General features: G+C 45.8%; 1 protein-coding gene across 4 annotated transcripts in view; it reads left to right on the forward strand.

Annotated features, from left to right (window-relative positions):
* The first annotated feature begins 242 nt into the window (after window positions 1-242).
* Window positions 243-23981, forward strand: part of adarb1b (adenosine deaminase RNA specific B1b) — a 107817-nt gene continuing 84078 nt past the window's right edge. For 3 of the 4 annotated variants that reach the window (XM_048238972.1, XM_048238970.1, XM_048238973.1), the window contains exon 1: window positions 243-511. The gene's annotated coding sequence lies outside the window, so the exon portion shown is untranslated. Of the gene's footprint in view, window positions 512-22215; window positions 22253-23981 lie in introns of all 4 variants that reach the window. The other variant, XM_048238971.1, reaches the window with a different exon arrangement.

The raw sequence follows: 23981 nt of genomic DNA on the forward strand, positions 1-23981 counted from the left end.
ATATTTAGACGTAATGTTTTCTATGGAATGCAAGTACAAAATACTTATTTGTGTTGTGGTGTAGTGCTAGTGCCCACACATCGACTTTATTCTTGGGATAGGATAGCCGTTTCCTTCTGTCACGATTTTGTCATCCAATCATTCTTCAACACTAGGTAACCACCTTCCGGAGGCAATCCAATCATATTTTAGTACAGAGACCAGTTTTGGTGTTTGCGCACTCCCAGTTCTCAAGACGGGAGTGTTTGAGACTGTCCCTCATCCAATGACGACGTGTTTCTCTCACTACGTTACTCGCTCCTGACGAGCGACCCCGTGAGTGTATCTTAGGCCGCTGCCGTCTGATCAAATTCAGTGTGTGCCTCACGTCGAGCGGTTCGAATAGGCCTACGTTCAATCACACGTAGCGACTGAGCTGCAAACAAGAGGCGCTCTGTGCAGTAGAAACGGATGGGCAACGAGTAACCAGCAAATAATCCCTGAAGCATTCTCAAACACGGCAAGAAACTCTGTAAGTAACCCCATTGATGTTTTTGTTCTACAGGTATATTTTTAGAAATAGGTTATTTTGCTGTCGTTCCGTTTGTGTTTATGCAATATTTACTCGCACCCAAACTAACCGTTTAGTGAAATTAAAGGCTATGGAAACTAAGAAGTCCTCAATACGCACAGCGGTCTCAACTCGATGAGTATTTCTATTTGTGTCCGTGTTTTCGAGCAGCTACAAAACATTGTTTCTTAAGCTGTCAGCGCTCTGTTGCATAGCACGCCACTCAATTGAATAAAAAAGCCTTAGGTCGGTCGGCTACCGCATGAGTGTAGCAACTCTTTTCCTCCTGAAAGAGATACATAATGTAGACGTTCCGGGGGAGTACGACACACTTCGTTGTCATAATGCAGAGTCCATGCGAGTCCCACGAACGAGCTGTTTGGCTAAGCTAAACGATTCGCTAGGTTAGCTGCAATGAAAGGACGTGGTTTATGCTACCATAACAGTGAAGCATAGCAGGCTGTAGTCTAGATTGGGAGAATAGAATGCGACAATTCTTTCATTGACTATGCTACCATCGGTTTCTACCTCCTCTGTAACGCAGCGTCTGTCTAATCGTAATGTGTATTTTACATCGCTTAGTTTGGTTTCGCATCACTATGTTATGTGTTGGGGACAAGTTGTCAGTCAGACCATCTGTGCAGGACAACTTGATTATTTCCCGCTTTCCTCTATGTCTTACTACAGCACTGAGGCACTACGAGAATATAGCAAGCAAAACATGTTTCCATTGATGGTAAATTAACCCAGTAAATATCCTGAATAGATATTTGGGTAGGCTACTAAAGCCTGGCAGCAGAAACCGAAAGTTATTTATATATGTTAGACTCCCTTTATAAACAAAGTTTAAATATCCTCAGGGCCTTACGGTAATCTATTTCCTCTTAGCCCTAATAAATGGACGGTCTATTGCCTTTTACAGAAACACTTGACTTAACTTAATGACATCTGTTTTCTGTGTGTTTTGGCAATATCATCTATGGGGCGACTATGCATCCCAGTGAACAGTGTTTGCTCTGCACTGCATAGCCTACATTGTCAGCCAGAATGTAATGCACCTGGCTTTCATTCCAATTGTGGTGAGTTAAATTAAAGGATGGAGTTGTTGGAAGTCAAATTACCCTCGTGCCCTCCAGCATCTGACCAGAAGCCCATGTTTTAACCATTGGAAGCTAAATGCCAGCCAACATTGACTGTGGGCCTAGATGTTGTTGATTCTAACTCCTTGTGACTGTTGGTAGGCTAAATGATGAGGGACACTATCTGATGTCACATCATATGTTGAAAATGTTTTTGTTGTTGACATTTGTCTTTATTGTGGATTGCAAGCAGAGACAAAGAAATTCTCTTGAATTTGCTAGATACATTATATGGACAACAGTATTGGGATACTTACTGTAACCACTTAAAAATTAATTTGTGTCTTTCATTCAGACGCATTGCCGCAGTTGTATAAAATCAATATTTCAAAACATTTGTGAAAGAATGGGTCGTTCTGAAGCGTTCAGTGAATTGAAGCAAGGTACTGTCATAGTGTGCACAAAGCAAGGTCCATAAAGATGTAGTTGAGTGAGTTTAGAAGAACTTGACTAGACAGAACCCTGACCTCAACCCCATCAAGCAAGGGAATGAACTATCAGGCCTAGTCCAACATCAGTACCTGACCTCACAGATGTTTTCCTGGATGAATGACACACTTCACAATCGCCACTCAGTACTATGGGCTCCATATATATTCCTGCTTTTTTGACCTTTGCCAATCACATCTCTGCTTTTTGACCGATAATAAGACCTTTAGGCAGAGACTGATGTTTATCTGTTATGTTGCTTACATTTTGAACTAGCTAAATGGTAGCAAACTGGCACGTTCAGATATAGTGCTATTAAGGGCTGAAAGACTTTTTTAAATTAAATTATTTTTATTTCTCTGCCAGTAAAGGGTATAATTAACAAAACAAACAAATAAATAAAAAAACTATCAATATCAGCATCGGTTATTGGCCAAATTTTTGTTTTAAACATCAATGTTGATATGAGGGCTGCTCAATTATCGCAATTGCAATATGAACCAATGCAATTACCTAATTGTAAAAGCTACAAATAATCGTGCACAATTCATTTTGTCACATTTATGACTTGGTGTGCCACTTCTGGTTGGTGGGTGTGTGTAGTTTGTGAGGGGCACAACAATTCTGATTGGTGAGCTTCACAGTCGGTGGGGGTGCTGTGCTTTTTGTGCACAGGGTGTACTCACCAATCAGGAGTGGCACAAATTATACAGACATTTGGAATATTGAACTGAATCAGTTCATTGACATTCAGAAATCATATTGCAAATCACAATATCTGTAAGAAAAAGCACTATTAGATATTTTCCCCAAATCATGCAGCCCTAATTGATATTGGCCTAGAATTTCCCAATCAGTGCATCCCTAGATGTTATAAAAGTTCCTGTAGGTGTAAATACCAGTTGTCCCAATATTTTTGTCCATATAGTGTACCTTGCATGAGAAATGCCACCACAAGGTGAATTATTTTGCCTAGTTTGACTTTGATTGCATACCCAGTTATTACATGCACCTATTCTAGAATTGTGTGTATCTGTGTTTTTGGCTGGAGAAAATTGAACAAACATATTTGCCAAATTGCCAACTCACAAAAGTTAGACCTATTCAGTTGGTTCACTAATTTGTCCTATGTGAGGCTCATGCTTGCATGACCTGGGACACATCTCTTATCATCATGGGGCAGTTAATTGCTAGGCAAGTTGGAGCCTTTAGCCTTGTTGCTGTTGGGCATCGCTGTAGCGAGAGTTGTGTTGGCTGTGTGTGGACAGAACAAACCCTTGCAGTTCTGCTTTTGGTGCTGTGTTCAGCACATTAAAGGAGAATTCAGGCGATTTTTCACATAGATCTGTTTCTCAAGATCACCTAGTACTGTCAGTATGGAAAAAAACCCCTGAAAACAATTGGTTCTACCAAGCTCGAGTTGCTGCAGCCAACATCTGGAGATTACAGTGCTACTGTACACTCAAGAGGCATATTCACGAGCCCCCATGTTCATGCCCCCAGAGTGTAGCACTTTGGATGCTAGGCTGCTGTGATCAGAGGGTTTCCTAAGTTACATTTACATTACCGATATAAGATTTAAACTACTTATCTAATTTTTACATTATTGTTAGGTTTTTTTACATACTGTACACTACATATTATGATAACACCTTCGATGACCACAGGAGCACTGCATACTGCAGCCTTGGCTCTACAACACATCCCATCTACTCTGCTGCATTATCCTGACTCCACTTTTAGACTGTTGAAAGGCAGTTTGACCCGGCAGTCAGTATTTGTCCAGTGCATGCTACCAGCACTAATGTTATTGCACTTGTCTGCAGGGAAATTCTAAATGCAAAGAGTGGCAGTTGAGGGCTCTTGTTAATGTATGGTATGATGCACAGAAATAATGATGGCGCAAGAGGAGCAGTTAGCAGCATTCTGTTAATAAACCGCTGTTGGAGACTAGCCCATGTGTGTCCCACTGCAGGAGCGTTTCGTTTTGGCTTATCTTTACTCCTTGAACTGTACCCTGAAAATATGATCTTTCGAAATATTTCAAGGCGATTGAAGTTTGGTGGATTTGGAAAGCCAAAACACAGAATCTCGGCGGAAATGCCTCTGGACCCAGAAGAAAAAGAAATATGAATCACCTCTCTCATATTTGAACTTTTTCTGTGATAAATTAATGATAACATTCAGTGGCTTGCAAAAGTATAAAAACCAAGTAATTTTTTGGTTTACAAAACCCACACATTTTCCCATTCAGTATTTTCATAGAGGAACACTGAGGCTGTAGCATATTTTTTAAGGCTAAATAAGTTATTTGTCTTAATATTAAAATTTATACAAAAACAAAGAATTCCTTTTGCATAAGTATTCATCCACTTACCCTGATTTCTTGGCGGAAAACTGCTTTGCTGCAATAACAGCAATGAGTGAGACAGCATCAGATTTCTCTTGATGGGATTTCAACAGAACATCTAGGTTGATGGATTGATGGTGCTGGACTGTAGCACCATGCAGATTCTCGCTAGGATTGTGATCAGGGATTTGACTTGGCCATTCTAGAATATCCATGTTACTGCTTTACACTGCTGTTGGTAGGTAATCCCTTCCAAGTCTCAACGAACAACAACAGGTTTTCTCATGATGTTGCATAGAATTTATATCAGTTCATGCTTCTTTTAATTCTAAACATAATGTCTAGTTCCAGCAGACAAAAATATCCCCACAGCATGATGTTCTAGGGATGGGGGTCTCTTTAGACATTGGCAGGCCAGAGCATTGTGGATTGGTCAAAAGCTCTGTTCTGGTCTCATGACCATAAAAAGCTTTCCCCCAAATCTAAAGATATTTCTGTACTTGCTTTAAAGTGGATCTTTCTAAAATAATGACTTATTGTGGGCTCCTATAAGACCCTTTCAAGAGAGTTCCATTATCAGCATCATAGTTGGCCCCACAAGACTTCCTTTTTAACATTCCATATGTTATCTTAATGCAGAGGAAGTAGATTGGGGCCCAAATAGAACGTTCAAGCATTGTTTTTGTTTTTATTGATGAAAGGGTCTATACCTGCGCCCCAATCCCAGCTATTGCATTTTGTGGATTTCTTGGGGGATAATGGCTAGACTGTGGTAGCCTTCCCCACACGTTAATATCTTCCTTGGATGCTTTGTTGTGGGCACATTGTTGTGATGCTCAATTGATATTAAAACACATGTTTTCTTTTCTTCCTTTCCTTCAAGCATTTGCATCACCGCACCTCTTTAGTCTTAATTATCAGTTATTTCACAACCTGACTGTAGACCTGTAGACAGGGTCATTTGTATCCAGAAAGAGACATCTTCATTAGCCTGGTTACATTTGCACAGTGCGACCATCGGTTTCCTGAAGGTTGAATATTGGTACTGTGCCCTCTGCACTGTATCCAAGTGTAGATCCCTGTGATCCCCATGACCTGCTTGGTTTCATAGTCGAGAGCTTGGGTTTAGTTCTGCAGATATCACTTTCCCTTTTTTCTATGTTCATGTGAATTTAAAGTATTTGATTAAAACTGTAAAATGAAAATCATCTGTATATGGATTATCACTGAATAGTACTGTATTCACAACATTTGAAGCATTTGTAAACATTCCTTTGGTTGTGCTACCAAAAAAGGGAAAAGTCAACAGTTTTGCTCTCTTAGGTCACCACATGATATATGATTAAGCTGCAGTCATCTCATTACATGTCTCCAAAATGGGATAATTCACAAAAACAGCCCAAACACTCTTACCCTCAGTCGCGTGCTGTGGTGAGCAGCAAAAGCATGACTCAAACTTGGATTTAATGCTGCGAGTAACTTTTAAGAGTAGACCTATTGGACTGGAAGTATTGGCCTTTCGTTAGGTCTCTGGTGGGAGAGAGAGTGAGCGGGGCAGAGGAGGCGAGTGGGGGTGGCTGGCTGACTAATTGGGTGGCACTGTAGCCCCAGGAGGTGTAGATGGAGGGGGGGAGGTGTTCAGTCGTGGGCTGGCTGATGGCACTAAAACCCAGCAGGCCTGAGACACACTGTACCCCCTCCCCCCAAAGGCCAAATCCGAGCTCCCCCGGCTCCCTGTCACAAAGTGTATCCCACTTGGGACCCTCAGGTCACAGCCATTACTCACGCCGGGTCTATTTGTATGTTGAGACTTCTGTTGCATAATTCCTTTTTGGGACAAGTGGAAAAAAGCAAGTAATTGCTCCAAATAAATCAGTCTGGCCATGGGGCTCGGTAGTGGTGGTGGTGATGGTGGTGGGAGAAGCATTTGGGCCGCTCCTGACATGGATTTTGTAACCTGTTTCATAACCTCCTAACATGCTGACGATGGACCCAGAGCGAAATGTAAAATGGGCTAACGCACATGACAAGTCTCGTCACCGTCAAGTATGCCGATGACATCATGACTCAACTGTGCCGGAGTGAGGGGGTCACAATATGGACACCCTTCTGTCCTGCTTCTGCAATCGACCCTGCAGCAAAGTTGGTGGCTCACTCCAGGTTCATTTCAGTGGTTTTCATCTGACGCGGGTGTCGTTCTGAGAATTTTTCTGTGACATTCATGTGACTATGTCTTTAAATGCGATGATTGCCTGGACGTTCTCTTAATTAGAGAGCTCTGGCACTTACTGCACATGATTATGGTGTTGGTATTTGAGTAACGAAGAAGCTTGTGGTTTCTCTTTGCACCTTGTTGGGATGACAGTCAGTCATTTGAAGACTTAATCCGGATTTTACACAGTCTTTTCATCAGAATGGTGTATGTGTTTGTGTAGGTGTGTGATGTTAATCTTCACTAGCCTCACAATTTAAAGGGTAACAATAAATAATTACATTGTTTACATTTATTACAATGTAATACACATGTTGTAGCCTAACACCATAATGTATTGTAAATACAACATCTGTACAAATGTTAAGTGTTGTCCCATGACAACATATTGAAAAAAAATATTTTTCCATTGTCACCATTGGGCCATGAGCAAGTTGGGGTGTTAAAACAGTATGTGGCCAGGCCTTCTTAATTAAATAACAATAAGAGTGACCAGACCTGATGGCACCACAAGATGCCACGTCCCCACACACCACCCCTTTCTTTTGCATATTCATACTGGGTTAGAACTAGAGGTTCCTCCTTCCTTTGTTTGTAACTTACTTAAGGTTAAGATTTGTTTTGTATAGTCAGAGAATAATGGTGAAACCCATGCTTGGGTGACACAAACCTCTCCCTTGAGGGACACTGGCCCCTCACTGAAAAGAATAAAAGTCTGTATCAAGATTCTGTATCGTCCTGACTGAGTTGACTGAGATAAATATGGTAGTAAAAATATGCCATCACCCATTAACAAATTATGGCCTTCTATTTGTCCCAATATTACTGATCAATGTAACAGAAATGTAACATAATGTACCCTAGCTCTTGATAATGATCATCCATACCAGTAAATAGAAATGCATGTATAGACCTATCTGTTTTAAACGGGTGATGTATAGAACCTGTGGCCCATATTTGGCTAATATGACACTGCATGAACTGGTACTAGCTAGTTACAAGCATTAAGCTTTGGATGTTTGGATGACAGTTGTGTTTGTTTGGATGGCAGTTTTAAAGAAAAGCTGATTTGTGTTTGGCATGCTCTTGCGATGCAATGATTATTTCCCACAGCCCAAGTGTGCATGCATGTGTTCATGTAATTTCCCTTAGTTTAGTCCCATCAGTATTCATGTTTTACCGTCAGGGCCCCTATCGTACCACGGGAGTGTTATCGGGTTTGATGTTAACTTGCTTATAATTCTAAAGGCTTTAATGAACCGAGACAAGTCCAGTCCTTTTGCAGTTGGCAAAGGATATGCAAACAAGTGTTGTGTTTTTGTTTTTGAACTCAGGAAGACACTGATATTTGCTCAGAGCAAATGGATGACTGGCTTCGAAAAGTGCACCCCCCCACATCTCCAACACTCGCCCTCCCTCACCCAATGCCTGAGGCCTCTCCCACTGCATAGGTCTTCAAAGATGTGCATAAATGTTCTTTGCCACGAGGGCTCTGAGTGGATGACGTCTCACCGCATTGCTAAATGATGCAGGTCAGTAGCTAGTCACTGTGACAAATGCGTGCTGACGGCTGGATCTGCTGAGCGGCGAGCGCGGTGAGTGGGCGACCACTGGCATCATCTCCAGCAGATGGCGCTGTCTGTGGAGACACCCTCGTGGCTCTTGTTGCCCCATTGGACAGGTCTGACCGCCGCTAACCACACAAGCCCCCAGTTCTTGATGCTCTCTGCTGAGCTAACCGTGGTCCTCCTGTATTTCTCTGTCTATGGTCAGCAAGACCTAGAGTTTCTGTCTGCCAGATCATGGAGGGACCTTCTGCGGCCGGAGTCTTTTGTTTTGGCAAGTCACTACATGCTGCAGCTAGTGAGTGTGAACAGCACACCTCCCTGCTTTCTCTGGAGGTGCCGTACCCTGGACTCCACGTATTTCAGTGAATGCCAAACCTTCCTAGACACATTTCCAGAGTGTCTTTGTGCATGGTGTCTCTTTTGAGAGGAAGCAGCAGGCCTTGTACACCAACTCAATGTCAGGTCTGACAGCATGCCATACATTAACCCATGCAGTAATTTAGGAGCACTCACTCTGAAGTAACGTCTTGTGTCAGGCAAAGTCCACCTCCAGATTTTAAAAGCACTAGCATGCCCTCACCTTTTGAGTACATCCCTGACGCAGTGCACTCATCACATGAATGTCATATGTCATGTCATGCATCAACAAGAGCCTTCTAAAATATGGATGTACCGTGCAGCTCTGAAAACATACTGTTCATGTCTCGGAGGCTGTGCTGCCTCCCCAAAGTCCACCCCACCCCACCCCACTGCATTAGGCTCGGGCTTAATGGCATGCCCCCTGTGTGCCAGTCCCACATGGCACACGCACACCATGTTCCCCTTTTTTTGGGGCCAGACCTGTACCACTCTGCCTGAATCGCACTTGACTGTGTCTGTCCGTGGGACAAAACAGCATTAATGACGGCGTCTGGATGGGCAAATGGAACGGGCCTTTCTCATGAATGATGCAGGGGCACATTTTCGAGTGTCTGAAAGGCTAAGTGGCTGGGAAATGGGTTAAAATGTGTGTTTGTTTTCAGGATTGCGGATTGGCGATTGTATAACGAGCCTTGCTGCAGATGTCTTTCGTAATGTTTTCACCTAAGCAGCTCTCGAGCTTGTGACCCAGTCTTGTATTATATCCCACAAGAAGCTGCCATAATGCACACAGATGGACATAGAGGGATTTTGGACATTGGGGATGCTCGTTATAAAACTTTTTTTCGTTCCTAGTTTCCGTTTCATTTGATAATTTGACATGCTTTTCAAACTGATAATGTTAAAGGCTTTATTAGCTGCACTTTATTAACTGCTGTAGTCTTTCATTATTATTCTGCCTTACTCTCACAGTGTACTAGTGCGTACACACACACACACACACACACACACACACACACACACACACACACACACACACACACACACGCATCCATGCATGCTTACTCACTGAATGCTGGCCATCCTGTTCTTCATTGCACACGTAGGCATGAAGGCACCGGAGGCTGCACTAGCATCTGGTTTTTTTTTTTTATTGCGCTCCTCAGCGATTGGCTGATTGCAGATTCCCTGGGAGCCATTGTTCTGTTGAAGCCAGGAAGGCCATCTGCTCCTGCCTCGTCTGTCTTTTTACAAGCTGGCTGCTCACTGGCCCCGGTACTGTCCATCCATCCAGACCTCTTCCCATCTCCCACTGCTGCGTCTGATGGGTTTCGAGTGCTATCTCTGATGTGAGTGCCGTAGCTCACGTTCTCGTGTCAGCACCAGGCACTGCTCTAGGAACGACCCACCCTGTGTCAGCATCCCATATCCACACACCTCCGACACAACTGTTCAAGGTCCATTGGTCGATCGGTTACAAATGGAGAGATGGAAGTAGACTCAGCCTAAGAGTGGGTCTTGTCGTGGAGCATGGCCTATTAATAGTGATATACCAGCGTGTGGGTGAGAGGCTCCTATAACGTGAGGATGCAAAAAAAAAAAAGTCATGAATAGAAATCGACTGGCAGATATATCTGATTTGTGAGCGCATGTGCGTCGTGTTTGGAAAGCGATAGTCTCGCTGTAGTAAATCTCTGTGTGTAGGACACTTTGCTTCTCAGCCTGCTGCGATGGTGGTGGGAATTAGGGTTATGGATAAATTGGAGGTGAGCACAGGTCACGTGGGCAACCAGGCTTTTGATCAATAAACCCTTTTTCAAGGCAGATCAAACGCTGGATTGTGAAGGCTGTGTTGCGTGGGTCGATGGAGGCCCATGTTTCCTGGCTGCCCTTTGAACACTGCAGTATTCTAATTGTACTTAGATTTCTTGGCCGGTTGCTGCTGGATATCCGCAATCTACGCAATAAAATGCATGGTTGGTTAACCCAGGGAATCCATGAGTTAATGCAAATATGTATACAACTCTGGTCAACGAACCAGTGACAACGGCACTGCTTTGAAGCCTGGAGCGCCAATCAAACCCATTCATCCCCATTCTCCTTATTCGTAAGATCTGAACACATTTTTCTATGCATACCGGAAATAGACCTTGCATTGAAAACAAGAATAGTTGTTTTTTTTGTTTTATTACCCAGAGCTTGTTTGAGAGCCCGCAGTGTCTTATTAACAAGGGTTCACCTTTAGTTATTAATGATTTAAAGATAGTATAGTTAAAATTAAAATGGAATACAGAAAATGCATTAGGGCACTATACTGTAACTGCCATGAGTCTTCATATCTTCTGTGGCGATGAGGCCTTATTTGACTGTATGCTGTTCTGATAAAGAGGATGTAGTGCTGCGTAGTTGGCATCCTTCTGTTGGGACACCTGGGCAGGAGTGCTGCTGACACCTTGCAGCCCTGATTAATAAAGATCAGAGATATGGGAGTTAGGTGCGCTTGGAAGTCAGACAGAATAAGGGGAAGAGTAATGAAATAATGTTTGAAGTAAAAAAAAAAAAAAAAAAAAAGATGGCATGCTAACCACTCAGCCCGGCAGGTGCAGGCTGGTTTGTGGGGCATATGTGCGCTTTGTTCACTCAATGGGAACATTTTAATTTGACTGAGCAGTGTTTTTCTGAAAACACAGCTCTTATCTGTTACCCCGGAGTGCCGCAGGTAATATGGGTCGTTGCTCATCTATTATATCTTTTTTTAATGTGACATAGAAATTTCAGGGTTGAAAAAAAATATTCAACTGAGATTGCTATCAGGCAATCAAAACATTCAACTTGTATCAGGATACAGGGATACAGCCTGTGGTTTCACTATTCAAGGTACAGCTAGACTTACAGTGGGATGGGCATCAAGAGACTCTGTTAAACAGTATTGCTCTTAAATGAGTGCTTTCAATCCAAGCAGTTCTGAGTAGACCATCTCCTAAACTAAATGGATTCTGGATCCTGTACATTAAGAAACATTACACCTCCATGGTAGAAATGTGCCCTGCATTCTAAACGTGCTGCTCCCCACGTTAGCATCTGAGGTGGAACAGCATGAGGTTAATGATCAGAGGCAACCTCTTCAAGAGCTTTCACCATGGAACCCTTTCATGTAGCTGTTGTTTTATTTCCCCATCAGTCGTGAAACGGTGAGAGGATGCAGTCCTCGTCTGCTGACGGGGTGACCATTTAATTGAAATGGAAAACATTGTCAGGCGAATGAGAAATGTTTCGCAGACAAGGCGAGGTTCCCCGATTTGAACAGATTGTAGTTGTCCTCCGTGCCGACAATGCTGCGGTTCTAAATTTAGTGCTGAGATGACTTCAGTGTTTTTGTTGTTGGGTTTTGTCAGCATGTCAGTCCTCCTCCCTCCTCCTCCTCCTCCTCCTCTTCCTCCTCACCCTCCTCCTCCACATCCACCCCGTCCCTGAAAAAGTCTCTTGTGAGCCCTGTGCAGTAGGAATGCGATGCAGTTTTGTTTTCTAGTTCACGTCAATCAACACTAAACCCAGGGCTGTAGTAGACTTTCATGCAGACAGCACAGATTTTTTATTTTTGCACACCACCATCTGTGAATATTTCATACAAACTCATTGGCATTTTTTAAGGTCAGAATTACTGCGATGTCATCTTGAGTGCTAGTCTTGGGGAATGCATATTCACAGGAGGTGAGTGACATAAAATAAGTATGACATCTCATCTGAAAATAGTGGCACAAATTTGACAATAAAAAACGTAGCCACAAAAAAGATGCTTTTTGCCTCTTCCTCTCATCTGAAACCTGTCACTTTTGAGTTGGGATTATATGCTTACGCATGTTGTTAGATGTTCCAGAGTCGATAGAGCACGGCTGGCAATGTGACGTGTGCAGTGGGCTCTATCTTCAAGAAAAACCGTGAGTTGTGAAGCAGTGTCACTTCTGATGAGGCAGATGAGGCAGATGTCACTGAAACGGCCGCGTCCTGATTCTCCGGTGGCTGGCGGTGATGCAAAATAAGACCACGGCATTGGTTTGCCACCCCCCACCCCTACCCTCACTGCCACCCCACCTCACCCCAACACACACTCACACACACACACCCCAGTCCCGCCTTTGCTGTGTTGTCTCCCAGACTCTCACCCTGGCCTGTGAGTGACAGCTTCAGCCATGAGCACCTCATGACTAGAGTTAGCTACCCCCTGCTTCCTGCCATCATCCAGGAACAGTGCCGAGGAGATATTTTTGTGAGAAACCGGCGGATGACGTGCTGTCTGTTTGATGTCTAAAATAGGAGTCCGATCAAATAACTCGAGGCGCAGATTAGTTTTTAGCACCTTCGACGTGGTGCTTGAAAAATTTGGTCTTTGTGGTGTTGCATGGTCTATAATGGGCTTTGTAGCCAGAGACTATCCTTATTTAGCCTCGGCGCTTATTGTAGGTTTTTGACCACACTTGTTTACTGCTGTCTAATAACTGCCTAGTGCTGCAGTAAACCCACGATGCTTAGTAATGGGTGAGAATGGGGCATGTTTTTGTGGCACTGATTGCTACCAGAGCCACCATTTTAAAATGCTTTTTTTTTTTTTTAGCCCGGTTCCTCAGTCTCTGATCTCTTATTCTTTCTTTCTTTTTCTCTTTCTCTTTTTTTTTTTTGAAGGTACAAATCCTCTCTGAAAGTAAAGGGCATCTCTGGCTATTATGTCTGTCTTTTTCTCAAATCAGAGCGATCTTGCTGAACAAAGGGCACCTCACAAACATGGTTAGTGGTTTTAATGAAGTGACTGCAGTCCCCTCCATCTGAACCTCGTGACCTATATACTGGACGAGTCCTGGGCTTAAACAATAGGCTACCAGGGAGTGGAGGGGAGTGCACTGATGCTTCCCTAATGACCTTCACAGCTCATCCCAGTCCTCTCTCTCTCTCTCTCTCTCTCTTTCACTCACTCTCTCTTTCACTCACTCAATCACTCACTCACTCACTCACTCATTCACTACCCTTCCCTTCCCTTCTCTTCATGTAAAGGGGAGAAGCTTTAATGTCCTATATGGTTGGAAATCACATCCAGAACACGCCTGTTGCCAGCCCAGGATTTGAAAATGCTTGTGTGTGTGTGTGTCTGTCTTTCAGGCTGCCTCCCTGCCTGTGTCTGGCCGTGTGCTTGCGCCTCAATGCTGTTCAATATTTACCATTTGTTTGGGATTAGTGAATCATGATCTGCTAAATTACTCAGCTTTTCATATCTGCTGCCACTCTTTGGAGGCTGCTGTTATTTTTTTTTCTTCTCCCCTGGCAGTCGTGGATCACCCCGACAGTTTCTCGATTCCCTCCAGTTTCATCTCACACAGCTTATTTTTAACCCACTGAGCGCTTCGTTGCCTCGCCCGACGTGCAGAGGTAGACAAGGATGCTTTGCACAACAATGGACGGATTCAGAATATGATTTCAAGAGGCCTTGAGCAAGTGTGTGTGTGTGTGTGTGTGTGGGGACTGGCTTTGTTATCAATCATTCAAGTTTGTCTTTTGCAACAGGAGAAGTTGTCTTTCCTGGTCCCACGTCTCTGGGTGTTGTTGCTGTTCATTTATCTAGGGGTGTCTGAATGCTATTAGGATGCTGCTCTTAAGAGGCCTCCCAAAGCCAGGCAAAACATGCAAGCTACTCCGCTATCAGAGCAGCAGAAGAAATGGTGCCTTGAGAGCGAGAGAGAGAGCGAGAGTGAGATAGAACTTCAAGAGCAGGTGAAGGCACAGACATGCTCTCAGACTGCGAAAGCAAACCCTCATCGTACTGGAGCAGACTACTATTTATCTGATTGGCTTCTGGATTATTTTTAGTTTGTGCCACCACACAGTTTTCAAAGGTCAGTTCCGTGTGTGTGTGTGTGTGTGTGTGTGTGTGTGTGTGTGTGACTCCTGCTTTGCTCTCACTTGACTTGATGCTGATCCTATCTGTCTGACCTTAGCAAGCAAAAGGGACCCGTCTGATTATCTTAACAACATCTGGACGCGTGGTGAGATTGATGAGTGCTGGAGGGCTGGCTTAGTAATTGCAGTGTAAACAAAGCGCTCCTGGTCTGCGCAGTGGGATGCAGTTCTGCAGGACCGAGGCGTCTGAGACCTCAGCCACACTGCTGGAGAGGTCAGCGATAGACGGGAGAGAGGCCACGCAGCTTCTGCCGTCTAAAGGCAAACATAAAAACAATCATCTGATCTTATCCTCCGCACTCGACTCAGTGTGAGGCTTTTTCTCCCCACCTGCCTTGCAGACACTCCTGCTTAATCGTGTGATCTTGCGTGGTGCTCCAGGTCGTCTCTCTCTCTCTTTCTTTCTTTCTCTCTCTCTCTCTCTCTCTCTCTCTCTCTCTCTCTCTCTCTCTCTCTCTCTCTCTCCTCCTCTCCTCCTCTCTTGTTCTCTATCTCTCTCTCCCCCACACACACACACACAAACACATGCACGCACGCACCCTGCCACCTTAATGTTTGCTCTTGATCTTTTTCACACTCTCATCCTTTTTCTGTTCCGTTTTCAATCACTTTCTCTCGGCCTGTCTCCTCGCTCACCTTGTGTCTGCGACTTGTTTTCTCCTTGAGTGTCCTCTGACACACGAGGCGTGTGAGGCGAGGCGCGGCGCGGGGCGCTGGTGTGCTGACGCAGGCATGGTCATCCTGCTCATGGCTGCGGCTCCCCCTGGGCCCTGAGATGAATGGTCCCTGCAGGAAGAGGAGACAGCGCCGCACTCAACTGCTCTCTTTTTTTTGTTCTTTCTCTCTTGCTCTCCTTCTCGCTCTCTTTTTTTTTTCTCTCCTCATCCATCGCTCCCTTTCTCCTCCCTGTCACGATTAGTTCGCCCTCCATCGGTCCCCTGGCCACGGATAAATCTGTTTGTCGCTACGCCCGCTATTGGGGTTGTGGGGTGGCAGCCTTCGTCTGCACAGGGATAAAATCCACACTGATGTTCCTGAGCAGACATTCCTGCTTGGAGTTGAAATCTTTTGATGTTCTAATTACTTTGGAAGGTACCGGGCACAGAAGTGGAGTGGCTTTGCATGAGCCTGACTCAAAGAGGAACATAAGCATCCAGCTTTTCTAAAAGCATTCTGTGTGTGTGTGTGTGTGTGTGAACAGAAGGGTCTGGTGCAGTAGAGTGGGCTCCCCACCCCTCACGTGTGAGTGGCTGTGACTAATAAAGAGCTCTGGGTGCTCAGGCCCTCGTTCAGGGGGTGGCCATTATTTGAGGGACAGAGTGCCTAGGATGGGGAATGAATTGGTCTGCTGCTCATGAAGGTTTTCCGTAGACACAAAGCGCCCTTTTGTTTTAAACAGGAACAGGCTGTCACCTAGGTTACTCATCAAGTGAAGCAGGAGAAAATCCACCGCAGTGATGATGATGATTATACATTTCTAATCAAATCATTTTAAAACAAGCCTGTAATTAAACCCACTAGAAATGTTCGCTTACACTTTAACAAACTGTAATGTGCTGTTGAGATGTGTACTCCAGCATACAGTATTCAAAGCCCCCTTGATACTAAAATTGGTTGAGTATAATTGTTCTTGGAGAGAGGAGGCCTGTGAAGCATGGATTAAGGATGGCAAATATAAGCAGTAGTTGTCCTTTGCCAAGATACACTCTTTAAAGTTAATGCATTTTTGGCTGATGGGGGCTTTAGTTCCTTGGGTTCCCCCCTCAGTCTGCTGTGCCAGGGAGAAGGCATTGCAACAAAGAAGCCAGAGTTAAAAATATGAGCCCCTTTGATCTCTGTGACGGATACTCTGTGCTGATGCTGGTACTGTACTGTATGTTGCGGCCCGGTCCTCTCTGCAGGCTCTCCTCCTGGAGAACAGAACAGCGGCGCTCTGCATCGGGTCACCTGACCAGGGAGGGAGTGGGTGTTGGGAGTTGTGTGTCACTGTTCAAAGTAGCTGTTGGTGCAAGGCTTGATTGCATCCTGTTTTAGCAGTAGCCGAAACGGCAGAAGCTCAGCATCTTAAAAGCCTTTCCCCCTGTCTCCGCACCGAAGGCCCAGCTGGCGGAGTTGTGTAACGTTTGTGCTAATCAGTAATAATTTAACACGGGGGGGCGAGTAAATAAGACAGATATGCCGAGACATTTCCAGGCTTGATTTGCAGAAACTAGCAGCGACATACTGCACCAAAAAAAAAAAAAAAAACAAAATACCCTCCTCTTCCTTGCACCCCTTCCCCTTCCTCGTTTAGCAAATGGAGAGCAAGTAGACGAGAGCCCGGGGCTGAGGCAGGGAGCGGTGTGGTGCAGGGCGGCGAGACGAGGCGCGCCCACAAAGAGACCGGGCCACAGCTGCCGCTGCTACAGCTCCATCGCCAGAGCTGGGCAACCACTCAGCCAAGGGTGCAACAGCAGGGACAAAATGGGCCCCTGTCTCCCCCTAAAAACACACACACAACACACACACACACATGCAGAATGAGTGCACTGGATGGAATGAGTAGTCCTACAGTCATGATGTGAAGCTGCTGAAGCTAGTCATGTGGGAGGAGATTTTTAGTGCTTTGTTTGCAGGATTGATGATTACTAAAGACTGTATGGACTTCCCGAATACAGTATGATACTGTTCTCTTGTGTAACGGTCATCACAGTTGCTAAGAGCTAACTTGTACGCCCTGTCTTTTGCTTGCTCATATATTGAAAACTTTTGACACTGTAACCTGATTTCATAAGACAATCTGGGATCCCCGATCGAGTGCATATTGGCTTAGCTTTGAGGTATAAGCTGTGAAATTCCTTCATGCTGGCTGGCTCCAGGCCGTTGCTGGTAGAGCAGTGTTGCGTTGTGTGGCGTGGGCTTGGCGGACGGCGAACGCCTGTGCAGCTCAGTGTGGAGGCGCTGGCACAGTCGGACGTGATGGACAGGCCTCTTTATTTGCCCTACGCAGCAACACTAAACCCTGCTGGGCCTGCAGAATGCTAGCCACAGCAAATCAATGGCAATTTAGCTTTCTGCAAAGATCACAGTGAATGCACTGCCTGATGTCTACAGGCCTGTAGACCCCCTTTTTTTTTTTTCTGTGTGTGTGTGTATGTATTTATCAGATGTATTGTCACCATAATAACCCCTCTGAGCCTGTGTCACATTTGGTTAAGTAAGCGTATGCTCGTATCAAGCCCGCCGTTCCCTCCCCTCATGGGCTGACGCCTACATAGGAAGCAGTGGCACGTCCCTAGTTGTTTCACTCAGATGATGAAGACCTTATTTCTCTCTGCTGCTTAACCACTCACATAATACTACTATTCAGCTTGCTCTTCTCCAGAAAATGGCTGCAGTTCTGGGTGAACAAAAATTAAGTGATGTTGCTTTTCTGGGTGAACGGCAAGAGTTAAAAGAAAGGCACATTGTCACATAAATAGCTTTAATTAAACAATTCGTCCTGAATTAAGCTCAATCCTCAAAAGAGTTGGAAGCAAGTCATCTTGTGCAAAATAAAGAATTAAATAAAAATGGCAATTATAATTAATATGTAAATTTGCTTTCACAGTGCAAAATCTTCTCTTTTAAGCGTTAAGTCTTCAAATTTTGTTCCTCACAAGCTACAACTGAAACTTGTGTCAGTTCTATTTTGTGAAACTTCTGGCAGTTTCCAAAACCATATCAAAAGTTTGCACTTTCATAGTCTTTTTTTTCTGCTGACTATGTTAACCAGTTAAATCAACCATAGGTTGTGTCTGTGTGTCTGTGTGTGTATCAGCTGTGATGGATTTCAAAGGCTCCATAATGGGTGGATCCATGTGGAAGATGGTGTGGGGGTGTATGTGGAGTCAAGAAAAATATTTTGCTGCTGTGTTCCATTTCTATGTCTGGGGAAATGCAGACGATAATGAACTAGCCGCTACTGACCCACTGCCTTTATTTTAGTCCTTGTGGATGGTGTTTTATAAACAGGGCTGTTGTTGTGTTTGTCACTTGTCACTTGTCACATTAGAAATACATTTCGCTTTTTTGGTTGCCCAGCTCTATTGCCAGATTGGTGAATGCCTTTAAGCAGGCACTGATGCAGAGCTGATGTCCTGCAAGGAGGCCTGCTGGGTGGAGCTGTGGATCGCCCTCCCCCTGATGACACGCACTCTCCCTTTCTCACTGCTCCCAGTCAGCGGGTGACCAAACATGTTTAAGATGATGTCTGTATCTGGCTGGCTGTGAGGGGGAATGGAAGTGCGTGGGTGGGTATGCATGTGGCCCACGGCCATTCCAGCGAGTTACACGGGCCGTGGAAATATTTCTGCGGACAGGGCAGCCCTCCTCTGTGATCTTGGTGGCGGTGTGAAAAAGGCCCCACCATGGCAGGCAGGGGTCTGGTGAGGGGGGGGGGGGGCGGGCTCGGCAGTAATTGTCAAATTGATCATCCCCAATCTCCTAACAGCATGTGGAGGCGAAGGAGAATCTCAAGCTGCAGCAGTCAGATGAATCTGATTTCCTCCGTTGATGCCCCCCTTTCTCCAGAACATGGCGAGAGTGTGAATCCTGCTTCTCGCTTGTCAACAGCAGAAACGGACCGCAGGGGCTCGGGGGACGGGACCGCGCTGCTGTGTTCTATGCTGAGTGACACGCCTGCTGTGCCGCTCGCCCCCTGGAGGCTCTCCCAGTGGCCCCTGGCCTCCGCTTGGGTTCCATTTTCCGTCTCCTCTGCGTGCGGTCGACAGGCTGACTCGCGGTCCAGTTATGATGTTGGAGGGCTTCTTCTCTAAAAGCCGACGAGAGCCCTCTCTCTTTGCGCTCATCACCAGACCTGTTCCACAACGACACCACGAGCCAGAAGGCCTCTGGGTGCTTTTACTCAGTGTCCAAACAAGCATGCGATGATGGGGTATTTTTCTCCCCTCCGTCGTTGCGCCTGGATGTTTTGGCTGCCAGCGACGCTGGTTAGTCTGGTCCAAATGTCCTCTCATCGGTTTGTTTAGGACCCAGAACTGTGGAAGGCAGGAGCGAGTTGTAAGCCTCACTATTCGCGTGACTAGTGCCTGGCATTTGTACCCAAAGAGTCGGGTCGAATTAAAAAAAACGATACATCATCGCTCCCACGTACGCACCCCCCGGCCTCGCCGTGTGCACTCGCCAAACAAGTGAACGGAAGTTCAGTCATTAACGGAACTTAATTTTTTCCCTTCAGACCACGCATTTGCAAACAGTTTGCCTTTCATTTTACCTTCAGTTCAGCGCATGCCTTCCATTGGCCAACAAAAGCAGTGATGTCTGAGTTCCTCACCCCATCAACCCCCACCCTGGTCAGATGCTGAGTGACTTCTTCAGACGCCCCAGACCATATCCTACCCTTCTGGCCTGCAGCTGGAGTCTAGTCATCCTGCCGCTTGGCTAACCTGCCACGCTGCTCTCTGCCGTCTTCGTCTCTGCTCTGCCGCATGTCACTCCTGCCTGAGCAAGGCCTTCGCTCATTATTAACGGACTCCCGACTTGTTGCCTGACTGAAAGCAATTTAAATTAAACTGATTATTGTTTTTCCCCCCCCTGAGGTATTCACGCCGCCACTCACGACATCCTCGACAGGAAGGGGCGGGGCGGAGAGGTGTACGCTCTGTGAAGAGACAAAGAATTATCCTTCACAAATAATTCGCATAATTCGCATCAAGTCTTGACTTGAGATTGAACCTGTGATGTGAGCATGACCTTGCTCTCCTCCTTCACTGTATGAGTCACAGTGATGCCGGAAGAGGACAGCGGAGGACATTACATTACATTACATTACATTACATTTGGCTGACGCTTTTTAACCAAAGCGACTAACAACATGGTAAACAGCAAGTTTTAGAACAATTCTCACAATTTTAGGACAGTTTAAAAACAACATTAGAGTACAGTAAGAATAAGTAAAGGCCGGTGAGTGCTGTTTTAGCAGTTACTTGTCAGTTTAAAACGGTTGGTGAGTGCTAGGATCAGTAAGACTTGTTGTAAGTGTTGCTATGAGAGTAGATGTTCTCTAAAGAGCTGGGTCTTCAGGAGTTTTTGAAAGTGGAAAAGGATGTCCCTGCCCTTGTAGGAACTGGCAGTGTGTTCCACCAACGAGGAACAACAGATGAAAAAGTTTGGATTGGCTTGAGCGCATCGGTGGTAGAGCTAGACGTCGTTAGGTCAGAGGGAGCCCAGCGGTCTGGAGGTAGTGTAAGTCTGTATGAGGGCATTCAAGTAGGTGGGAGCAGAACCGAGACTACTTTGTAGGCAAGCCGTTAGAGACTTGAATTTGATGCGGGCCGCCATAGGTAGCCAGTGTAGCTGGATGAGCAGCGGGGGTAACATGTGCCCTTTTGGGTTGGTTGTAGACCAGGCACCGCGTTCTGGATCATCTGAAGTGGTTTCACTGCGCAGGCTGGGAGACCTGTCAGGAGGGCATTGCAGTAGTCGAGTCGTGAGATGACTATTGCCTGAACCAGAAGTTGGGTAGCATCTTGAGTCAAGTAAGTCCTGATTTTCCGTATGTTGTAGAGTGCGAAACGGCATGACCGGGCGACTGAGGCAACATGATCTGAGAAGTTTAGTTGGTTGTCGAGAACAACTCCTAGATTTCTTGCAGTCCTGGTCGGTGAAACAGACAGGGAGTCAAATTTGATGACATGGCTCCATGAGCGAGTCTTGCTGACAAACATTTCTACAAACAAGAGCCAGAGCAGTCTTGTTCCCACTCTCTCAACTGAGTCACCTATGGGGTTGGCATTGGAACAATGAACAGGCATCATGTCTGTTATTGTTCTGAGCGAGGACGGCTGTGTTTTGAATGGCTATACATAGTATTTAATATGATCGTTTAGGTGGTTTAGGTGGTGGTGTAGTGCTCTCTAGTCGAGGTCTGGATCTTCATTATGTGGTCAGTTGTGTAGTGAGTTCCATGCCCTTACCCTTCATAATTCCATCCTTTGCTTGGTAAAGGCAAATGTTGGGCAGAAGGGACCTATTGTACACACTATGGTCTCTCTCACACACACACAGACACACACACACACACACACACACATCCTCTATTACTCTCCATCATTCATCGGCCCATGAGGCATCCCACTCCACTCAGCCTCATCTCTCCGTCTAGCAGCTGGAGATTATGGGTGTAAACAGGGGAAGCTCCGGAAGCCCTAAAAGTGGGCCTCAGTAGAAGAGTGGGAGTTGCCCCCCACCCCCCCTCCGCCGCACTCCCAGCCCGCTGCTGGAGCTCATAAAAGCCCCTGATTAAAAAGAGTTCCAGCAGAGCCATCGTGGCGGTTCCACTGCTGCAATGTGGTATGCTGCAGAACAGGGTCAGGAGGCCCACTGGACCTTACTTCTGACTTTTGGTGGCCAACATTTCAGAGCCTCTAGCGACTTTTGGCAAACGCCTTACGTACTCCATTTTCCCCTCTCCTTGTGATGAGACGTTTGTTTGTTTGTGTTTTATTATGAACTAAAGAGAAGCAAATATATGAAGATAAATATTTAGTCTGAAACTGAAACAACATAGATGCGTGTACTGAAAAACCAGCGGTGTGTGTGTGTGTGTGTGTGCGAGGAACTCTGGTATTGATCTTTTGTTTCTCTCTCCCGGTCATGGTCATTCTGGGCACCCTCTGTAGGAGTAAACAGGACCTTGTGAACAGGTGGCTGGTTGTGGTGAGTATTCCCCCGTGTGCCTCTGAGCCTTTTCACTCGCCTGATTGTTTGGTCTGCTGTGGAGGACACGCCTCCTGTTGTCTGGACCACAAATGGCGCGCGGAGGCTGAGTGAGTCGTCTGGGCCGGCATCTCTCCGCAGGTCCCTCACTGCTCTCCGCTGATGGCCGGCCTGCCGCTGATGAAGGATGCTTTGGCCAATTAGCCAGCCAATGAGCTGAGACTGGCCGTGCCACTTCATGCCCAGACGCTCTCTTTTCATCAGAGTGTGGATCTACTTAAGCGGCTGTCTCACACACACACACACACACACACACACACACACACACACACTCACACTCACACCCAGTGGCTAATGTGGAGTGCCTTGATTGATTGCCTCGTGATGCCTGTTTGTCACCCGTCATTGCTAACTGACGTTTTAGCGTTTTGATTTTGATGCCAATAAATTACTTTCTTCCTCCATCTCCCCTGCTGAATTGTTTCCCTCTTCTCACTTTTCTTCTGTTCTGTCATTCTTTTACTCTCTTTCTCACTTTCTCTCTCTTTCTCTCTCTCTCTCTCTCCTCCCAAATTGTTTACTTGGGGAAGCTAGGCCTGGGAGTACTTCATCTGGTCCTTTGATGTGCTGTGATCTGGAGAGGATGGAAATGGGCACTGACCTTTGACCTGTGCTGTGCTGTGCTCAGCATGCCTGTCTGGCCTGTCCCGACTCCCTCGTCTCTGGCTCGGGCTTTTGATGGCCAGCAGATAGTGATCTGGACGCGCAGCCCCCTGCTAGTCTGCCATGGCTCTGACCAATAACCTTAGTGGTGAGCGCAGTGTAGAGCTGCACGATTTGGGGAAAATATGTAGTTGCAATGACATATATTGCGATTACGATTTGGAATATGATTTTTGAACGTGAATGATCTGATTCAGTTGAATATTCCAAATGTCTCTTTATTTGGTGAGCACGGCCAGTGCACAAGAAGCACAGCACCCCTGACTGACTGTGAAGCTCACCAATCAGAATTTCTGTGCCCGGCATGCACTACGCACCAGAACTGGCACAGTCAAGGAGGTGACATGAATATGAAAGTCGTAAATGTGACAGAATTAACTGTGCACCATTATTTGAATTTGTTTTTGTAGTTAGGTAATAGCATTGGTTCATATTGCGATTGCCATAATCGTGTAGCCCTAGCGCAGTGGGCACTCCCTTAGACCATCTTCTCTTTTCTGGCCGTCTCTTCCTCTGATGTCATCTGTTAGACTGACTCACATCCTGCTGCTGTGCTCCACTCAGCACTCTGCCCAGTTAGCCTACATGCAGTATGAGACAGTTGCGCCAGGAAGAATTATTTTTGTGGAAAATGGAGGGTCTCTCTCTCTCTCTCTCTCTCTCTCTCTCGCCATACAGTATGCCCCATCCCCCCCTTCACATCTGCGCAGTGTGCACTGTGCTGTCAACTTCTCCTCGTGCCCAGTGAGCTGCGCTAACAGGCCGGTCCCCACTGGACATCCAGCGGCGGCACCTCACTTACAGTGTGTGTCCTATATTCCCCACTAAAGCCATGAGCCAATCCGGAGGGGCGTGGGTGGGGGATGGACTGCTCATAGAGTTCATGCAGGCTACTTACATTCCCATCTATTTTTCATCTGTCTATAGATTTCAACCTGCAGTTGGAACAGCTGTCGAAATAAGGCATATTTTCCCTTTCAGCGTACAGTGCATTGCATTGTATAAG

This window comes from Alosa alosa, chromosome 3 (assembly GCF_017589495.1).
Source record: "Alosa alosa isolate M-15738 ecotype Scorff River chromosome 3, AALO_Geno_1.1, whole genome shotgun sequence".
Lineage (NCBI taxonomy): Eukaryota > Metazoa > Chordata > Actinopteri > Clupeiformes > Clupeidae > Alosa > Alosa alosa.